The sequence below is a fragment of the Cebus imitator genome, unplaced genomic scaffold (assembly GCF_001604975.1).
Source record: "Cebus imitator isolate Cc_AM_T3 unplaced genomic scaffold, Cebus_imitator-1.0 Scaffold24, whole genome shotgun sequence".
NCBI lineage: Eukaryota > Metazoa > Chordata > Mammalia > Primates > Cebidae > Cebus > Cebus imitator.
The window spans coordinates 2,874,957-2,883,109 of record NW_016107339.1 but is presented as its reverse complement, the minus strand read 5'-3'; the positions used below and the strand labels follow the sequence as shown (position 1 = coordinate 2,883,109).

The following is an 8,153-nucleotide window of genomic DNA, read 5'->3' as shown; positions in this document are numbered from 1 at the left end:
AATACATAAATGTTATTTAAAAGTTTTAAAATAAAACATAGTGTCCACCATGCCACTTTGCTAAAGACAAAGAACACTCAACCATACCATTTGCTTTTGTCCCCAAGGAAAATGCATGTAAGTTTATTATTTGTGTGTGTGAATGTGTGCATCAACATCCTGTGATGATGACCTTGATGTGGTTGGCAGCTGTGCCTCAGGTGTGAAAGCGTGAGGGTCTGAGTTTGCTAGCAGGCCCAGGAAGGTGGCTCCAGACAAAAGCAACATCTTTCATTGTGTATTGTTCATTCCAAAAAATGCTTAAAATCGAGCATGTGAATTTCCTGATGCAAGGAAAATCTGTATTTTCTTTCTAATAGAGTATATTTAGGAAAATTAAGGAAAACTTTGGTTCATTAAAAAGTGTTTACTTTCAGCAAAAGAGGTAATGTTCAAACATTCAGTTTTCAAAAACAGCAGAGGAATGCACATTTTGTGTTTAAGGATTTCTCAATAATTCAGATGTGAAATGGGATATCAATTTTCCAAACTTGGCATCTCAATTTTGCTTATTTTTCTGAGTGAAAATGGCATATCTGAAATGTCATTGCATTTAACAACGACAAGTGTTTCAAATGTTCTCTCTTGAATCCCTGCTTTGTAGACTCTGTTTTCCCTGACTGAAATGCCTTCCCTATACCTTCTTCACCTAACAAAATACTGCTTTCCCAAGACACTCAGCTCAGACTCCATCTCCTCCAGAGGCCTTTCTCTGAAATGCCCCTCTCCCCACTGCCTCACCCCCTGAGTTAGACATTTCTTCTTTCATGGCCTCATAGTGGCTATAGCTTCCCACAATTAGTGCACTATGACACTGATTTCTGCAGCCCCTTTGCCTTTGCCAATAACCTGGGAATTCACTGAGGTCAAAAGCCTCACCCACCCTATTTGTTTCTGTGCATTTCTGGGGCTGGGCAAACAGTAGTTTTAAAAAATCTGCACAATAAGTGGATGTTAAAAATTGAACATTATTTGCCATACATTAAATCCTAATAAAGCATAACATTAGTGCTTGAGCGTTAATGTCATATACATACATTTTAAACAACAGGTCATTTGTTGTAAGATGTGTAACAACATCAAGAAAATCAAACATTATATCATACAACCACAGCAGCAAACACATACATTAACACATAACTAAGAAAGCAGCATCATATGTCATGTTTAACTGCTGCAAAGTTAGCATGATTAGTGGGTGTTTTCCTCATCACACTGAAAAATACACACCCGCACTCAAAAGCAGTAAAAGTTTCTGACCCTTTTTGTTTGCCCCACATGCCACAGAGCTGAGTGAATACTGATCTTGCTATTTTCTTTTATCTTATTAGTAAGAATAATCCAGAACTATTCTTTGAGTTACCCTCGCCAAATTCTAACCAAAAATAAGAACACAGGAAAGTGCTTAATTTTCAAAGAAAAGGCATAAGATATTTTCTTTCATTGATTTATTCTTTAAAAATACCACTCCACCACTTAATTAGCATGGCTTACTTGAGTACAATTTTGCATTTGTTTTTACTGTCCAAAACTTATTTTTAAGTACAGATTGCTTATTTGTTTTGTATTCTTTTCTCTGCCTGCAAGTTGGGCTGTGTAATGCCAAGCAAACTGTGATTAAGAAAATTAGTTTTGCTTTTAATCAATTAAATTAAAAAGTTGGCATATGAAATTCATAGCTCCTTAAAATAATGACTAAATAAAGAAGAGGTAGTTTAATATTTAGCTCAGAGAGACAATAGTCAGAAGGTAATAAAAACAGACATTTTAAAATAGATAAAAGTGACAAATCTATATAATGTATAGGGTTTATTCCAATAACCTCCAAAATTAATATCTTATGAAAGAGTGAGTGCAGATCACTGTACTTCATTCAGTGCAATCAGATTGAACCTCCCGTCTGCCTATAAAGCTATCATTGCACAGGCATTTGTACCCTCGGCAAACAAATATCGTTCAGGTAGGAAGATGAACACATAGGGAAGGGCAAAACATGTACATATTTCAAATGGAAAACTATTTATTGAACTCAGAAAGCATAAAGACTTCAAATAGTTTTGCCCTACATTCACTCAAAGATCTCTATATCACTTTATATCATCTTAGAAATCAAAAAGCTTTATGATTTCAAATATAGTCCAGGTTGAGATGTGAGTAAAGATGTATTTATCTTTTCAGAAGTGTAAAACCTGGTTTGTTTATATATATATATAGATATATAATTTCTTTTTAAAAAGAGGAGCGCCTACATTTTGGTTTCTGAGATAGGCATGAACAAATATATTGATATAAATTATTTCAAAAGAAGTAGATATTGATGTAAAAAGAACTTCAGTGTGTTTTAGGAAATGATGCTGGGGTAATGTGAATTTGGAATTTTGACTAACCAAATAATTCAGCAATTTAAGTAAAAGATAAATAGAACATTTCCCTATAAAAACAAATGTATTTTTTTAGAGTGCTTAAGGCAGCACTTCATAATCCTTTTCCACTGTTTCACTTCCTTCATGTCTTCACACAAATGTTTCTTGCTCAATGAGACCCACCTTAAGACCTATTTAAAATTTTAAACTAAATTATCCCACCCACATTTCTGATTCCCTTTTACCTTGGTTTCTTTTTATTTTTCTGCTTTATTTTTCATATTACTTTTTACTAAGTATTTAACTTATATAATATGCTTATTGCTCAGTCTTTCTCCCCACACAAGAATATAAGTTCCTCAATAAAGGAATGTTTCACCTAATTTGTTCAGTGGTGTATCCCAGGTATCTAGAACAGTGACTGGTGTTTGGGAGACACACAGTAAATTAGTTGACTTTCAATGAATTTTTATACTGTTTAATAAAATAAAAAATATATGGATTTTAGTGAAAGTCACTTTATCTATATATAGAAATCGTAATTATGTATTATTTGACATCAATTCATGGTATACTTTTCAAGCAAATGTTTTCATATATACTCTTGTTAATATAAATATGCCTGAAACTTCTGTACATTAGACTATAAAACTATTTTGTTTGCCAGTGTATAGACTTAAAGATATGCCTCTATGGGGAAACTGACTTTTACAGGAATATCTTTACAAAATACAGAAGTCTGAAAAATCTGAATATATGGCTTCACTTTATAGCCAAAATTTTTAACCTGAAAACTCTGCCTTACATCTGACGTAAGAAAACTTTTGAAAGAAAACAATCAAGAGATGTTTTAATAATTCATTGTTTTATACCCATTTCCTTGATGAACGAATCCATCCCCATTACTGATCTACTGCCTCTATATTACTTATTCATCCCTTAAATTTCAACACCTGCTCCACATCTGTCTTGCTGGAATAATATCAGTGCTTTGTTTTACATAAGGCTATGAGTAAAACAAGTATTTGGTGTGTTTTTTTTTTTACTTTTAATACTATACTTTTATTAAATATCGCCAATGCTCATTTTTCTAGTCAGAGAAATGTAACCTTGTTGTAAATTCTATTAGTAAGAGAGCTATCCTTGACCTAAGAATGCCCCTACTCTTCTAGTGAACATTGTCATCTTCAACCATGCAGTACATATTTGGGAAGAATCTGCCTTGGAATTTAGGGATGAATTGCCTCATCCTCTCAATATCACATCTGGTTACTTGGGCTTACAATTTAGAATTACACGTGATTCCCAACTACCAATACTCAAGTACTCAGACAATTCTAATATAATTTCATCTTGTAGCAGCCCATGATCTACCCATTATGCATAAAATACATGATCTAAAATTTACACAACATATAACAGTACCAAAATTATAAAACTTTACTGACACTACTCCTCCTGACTACGGTGCAGATAAGGAAAAAGTAACAAGCAAAATAAGTTACAAAAAGGTGACCATTGTGGTTGTTGGTTAATGATATAGCTCTTATATGAGATGTTATGCCAGTTTCTAATAAAATGCTTTTAGGAAAGATATTGGGTAAAGTATTTTATGCTCCTCTTCCAGCCTCTAATGCCATTACAAATGGTTAGATGACAATGATGCTTCTGGACTACAGGAATTACCTCTTAAAAGATTTCCCCTGTCTAATCCTGTCTTCTTTCTTTTCATCTTTCACGGTATTAACAAAATCATTTTCCTAAAAACTTTTCATACTGGACAGACATAGTGGCTCACACCCTTAATCCCAGTACTTCAGGAGGCCAAGACAAGAGGATTTCTTGAGGCCAGGAGTTTGAGATCAGCCTGAGAAACATGGCAAGATCCCACATCTACAAAAATACAATGAAAAATAATAAATCAGTGAGGCGTGGTGGGATGCACTTGTAGTCTCAGTTACTTGGGAGGCTGAGTCAGAAGGACTGCTGGAGGTCTGGATTTCGACACCAGCCTGGTTAACATAGCAAGATGTCATCTCTATCTAAAACAGATAAACACAAAAATTAATCCCTTTTCAGCTACCTACTGTGTATATGATAAAATCAAACACCTTAAAAAAGTATACAGAATGAGGGGCCCCAACTTGCTGTTCAGATCACCTCTCTCGCACACTTTTTTCTGTGTACCTCAGAAGAAAATGCTTTAGTGTTTGAGATGTTCATGATATTCCACTTGATTGAGATCTCTATGCCTGTGTTGTCTATCCAGTGATTAACATGGAAACTGACACATACTAGACAGCAATCTGCAGATTCCAGATTCAAGATGGTTGGTTAAAACATTTAACAATTACTCTCCCTTTCCAAATCACAGGAAAAAAACGAAGGTAAAAATATGTTCATAGAAGCACTAAGGAATCTGTGACCCAATATATGTTTGAGAAAAAGCTCTTGCAAAATTTTAATTTTTAAGAAAAACCTGGGTTTTTTTTTTTTTTTTTTTTTTTTTGGTATGGACACAATAATGAACACAGTAGCAACCTCAAAGATCAAGCAAACCATTGTCCCAGAATGCATTAAGAAAGGTAAAGGTGTAGAAAGTGTGAAGAAGCAGAAAAAATATAGATTTAAAAAGTTTCAATTTCTACTTAATAGAGACTCTATAAAGACAGAATTAATAAGGAACAAGACTTGAATAATGAAAGAATAATTAACAAATTTACCTGAGCTAGAAAAAACAGATGCAAATCTTTAATCTAAAAGGACCATCAACTGCCAAGCAGGAATGAATGTTCATAACCTGGTGAAAATGTAGAACTTCAAAAATAAAGAAAATTTCATAAAACCTTTACAGAAATATGAAAAGAGTTATTTTTGGCTTCAAAAGCATGAAATTAGAATACAAAAGTATCATCTGCAAATCTGGATGTTAGAAGACAATGAAAAAAATGCCTTCTTGGGTTCTTTCTAAGATTAAATTATTTTGAACCTAGAATTCTATGTCCAGCAAAATTATCAATCATGTATAAGAGTAAAAGGAAAACATTCATGGGCATAAAAAGACTCTGACAGTTTAAAATCCACAAGCTTTTTATATTAGAATTACTTAATTCAGTACTCAAAGGAAGCAAAATATATACATGTATATACATACACATACACATGCAATAAAGAAAAAAGTATAGGATAAAAAAGTAGAAAAAACAAAGTTATTAAACTTTTGATTCAATTTAAATTATCATTATTTATTAAGTAACAGACATTTAAGGCAATTGTATAATTCTTATTCTCTAGAAATAATTTTTTTAAATAGCAAATATATACACATAAGACAGTATTATATTGCATATTCCTTTATACCAGTACACTGGTAAATCTAGAAATCAAGATTTCAGAATACTGGATTCTAGGTTACAATGGGTCCTTATTCTTAGATGTTAAAATAAATAATGTATTTCCACTCACTTCTAACTGAAATTTAGCATGGCCTTCAATTATGAATCTAGGTAACAAACATAGAGATATTAGCAATATTTGTGACCTTCATCAGTAGAAATCACAGAAATGTTGACTGATGCTCCTCGACATATGATAGGGTTACATTCTGATAAACCCATCGTAAGTTAAAAATACCTTAAAGTCGAAAATGCATTTAATAATCCCAAGCGATTGAACATCATAGCAAGACCCCATATCTACAAAAATACAATGAAAAATAATAAATCATAGCTTAGACTGTCTTAAATGTGCTAACACTTACATTAGCTTACAGTTGATCAAAATCCTTTAATACAAGGCTTATTTTATAACTAAATGTTGAATATCTCATGAAGTTTATTAAATACTGTATTGAAAGTGAAAACCAGAATGATTTTATGGGTACTTTAAGTACAGTTTCTATTGAATGCATATTGTTTTCACACCATTGTAAAGTCGAAAAATCTTAAGTTGAACTATCATAAATCGGGGACCATCAGTATGTCACTTTTCAGTTGGTGCATCTATGTGAAACTATCATTTATGACAGTCATTAGATCAGCCTATAGATTGCACATAATCTCCAAGTTTCTGTCTACAGATTCTCCTGTAAATGAGCTGACCAGCTACCACGCAAATGTGCCTGCTTATCTATGTTCTCATATTGGTGACCCAGCCTCTATTTTTCTCTCTAAAATTTTTATCTACCTATATTCATCAATACATGAAAGAGGGTGAGTTTTTTTCATTACTTATTAAAGCTTTGCAGAAGAGGACAGTTGAAATGAGAATTTTTAACTCTCCATAAGGCAGTACGGTATTTTATAATATAGATAACTGTTGAGCTAAAAGTATTAGCCTTGGAAGTTCAAACAAATCACATGATTGGGTAACTGTTGAAGTATTATTTAAAGTTACTTCTTATTATTCACAGATTGTGTGGTGATACAGGCCATACGTATTGCAAGTTGTGTGGGTAGTAGTTTCTTTTCTTTATTTGGCTTGCTCTTCAATTCCCTTTTCATACACTGTGTTATGAGGTAAAGGAGGCAAGCACACAGACTATATTATTCAAGCAGGTTTTGTGCATTTTTATTCCATAAAATTACTGAGTATATTGAGATAGCATTGTGAGAAAAACATAAATGTAAACAGAACACACACACACACACACACACACATACACACACATTTTTGTAGAAAGGCCCAGTAAGTCATGTGACTCCACCCCCAAGTAGGATTTTTTAAAATGATTCTAAGAAGAGGTCTTTATCAACTTCATCAACTTTATCAACTGCCGAAGAGTTCCATAGGGAAGAAACAAATCCCTAATCTAGACGAAGGACAAAGCAGATGTTTTCTGAAGATAAAAATTACCAAAATGAACTTAGGAAGTAGAAGAAAATTGAGATAGACCAATAATTACAGGAGAAACTAAAGAGTCTTTAGTTGACATACACACAGGCAGACACACACACACACACACACACACAAACACACACACACACTAATATCACCCTTACTACTACCCAAAGACTTGTACCAAAATGCTGCTACCAAACTTTCAAGGAACAGATTTCTTTGAGCACCGAGTAAAAGGAAAAAGTCAAGAAACCAAACGAAGTTTCCCAAGTCATTCTACAAGTCAAGCAGAATTAATACCTAATATCAAAATTAAGAAAAGTGTGTCTACATAGGAAAATTGTTAAAATAATATTACATAAAAATATATACAAAATTTCTAAATGAAAGAATAGCAAAGCAAATACATTTCTTCCATGTAAAAAGAAGGAAGAAAGAGAAAATATTTACAATTAATAAGGTTTATAAGTTAGTATGTGGAAGCTGAGGCTTCAATTTTTTCTATATTATGAGACATTGTCAACCTCTGAAAGGGAAATTTGGAGGAGATTCATGGAAATCTGATTTTTGAGGGGAATGGAGACCATTAGAAATAATAGTGGCAGACAGTGGGAGGGTGAGCTAACCAGAGAAAATAGCAGGATTGCAAGGTAGTATTGTCTTAAAAGGTGGGACAGGCCGGGCACAGTGGCTCACGCCTATAATCCCAGCACTCTGCGAGGCTGAGACAGGAGGATTACGAGGTCACAACATAGAGACCATCTTGGCCAACATGGTGAAACCCTGTCTCTACTAAAAATGCAAAAATTAGCTGTGGGTGGTGGCACGCACCTGTAGTCCCAGCTACTCGGAAGGCTGAGGCAGGAGAATCACTTGAATCTGGGAGGCAGAGATTGCAGGAAGCCGAGATCA

At 33.6% G+C, this 8,153-nt stretch overlaps 1 protein-coding gene and 1 long non-coding RNA gene across 3 annotated transcripts in view; one reads left to right on the top strand and one right to left on the bottom strand.

Annotated features, from left to right (window-relative positions):
* The first annotated feature begins 704 nt into the window (after positions 1 to 704).
* Positions 705 to 1,606, top strand: LOC108299758. Its single transcript, XR_001823103.2, has 3 exons — positions 705 to 787; positions 962 to 963; positions 1,463 to 1,606. It is a non-coding gene; the product is annotated as an uncharacterized LOC108299758 (long non-coding RNA).
* Positions 1,607 to 4,857: 3,251 nt separating this feature from the next.
* Positions 4,858 to 8,153, bottom strand: part of LOC108299757 (homeobox protein cut-like 1) — a 40,425-nt gene continuing 37,129 nt past the window's right edge. The window contains exons 1-3 of one of the 2 annotated variants that reach the window (XR_005199078.1): positions 6,798 to 7,952; positions 5,868 to 5,904; positions 4,858 to 5,202 (exon numbers count right to left, since the gene is read on the bottom strand). The gene's annotated coding sequence lies outside the window, so the exon portion shown is untranslated. Of the gene's footprint in view, positions 5,203 to 5,867; positions 5,905 to 6,797; positions 7,953 to 8,153 lie in introns of those variants that run through there. The other variant, XR_005199076.1, reaches the window with a different exon arrangement.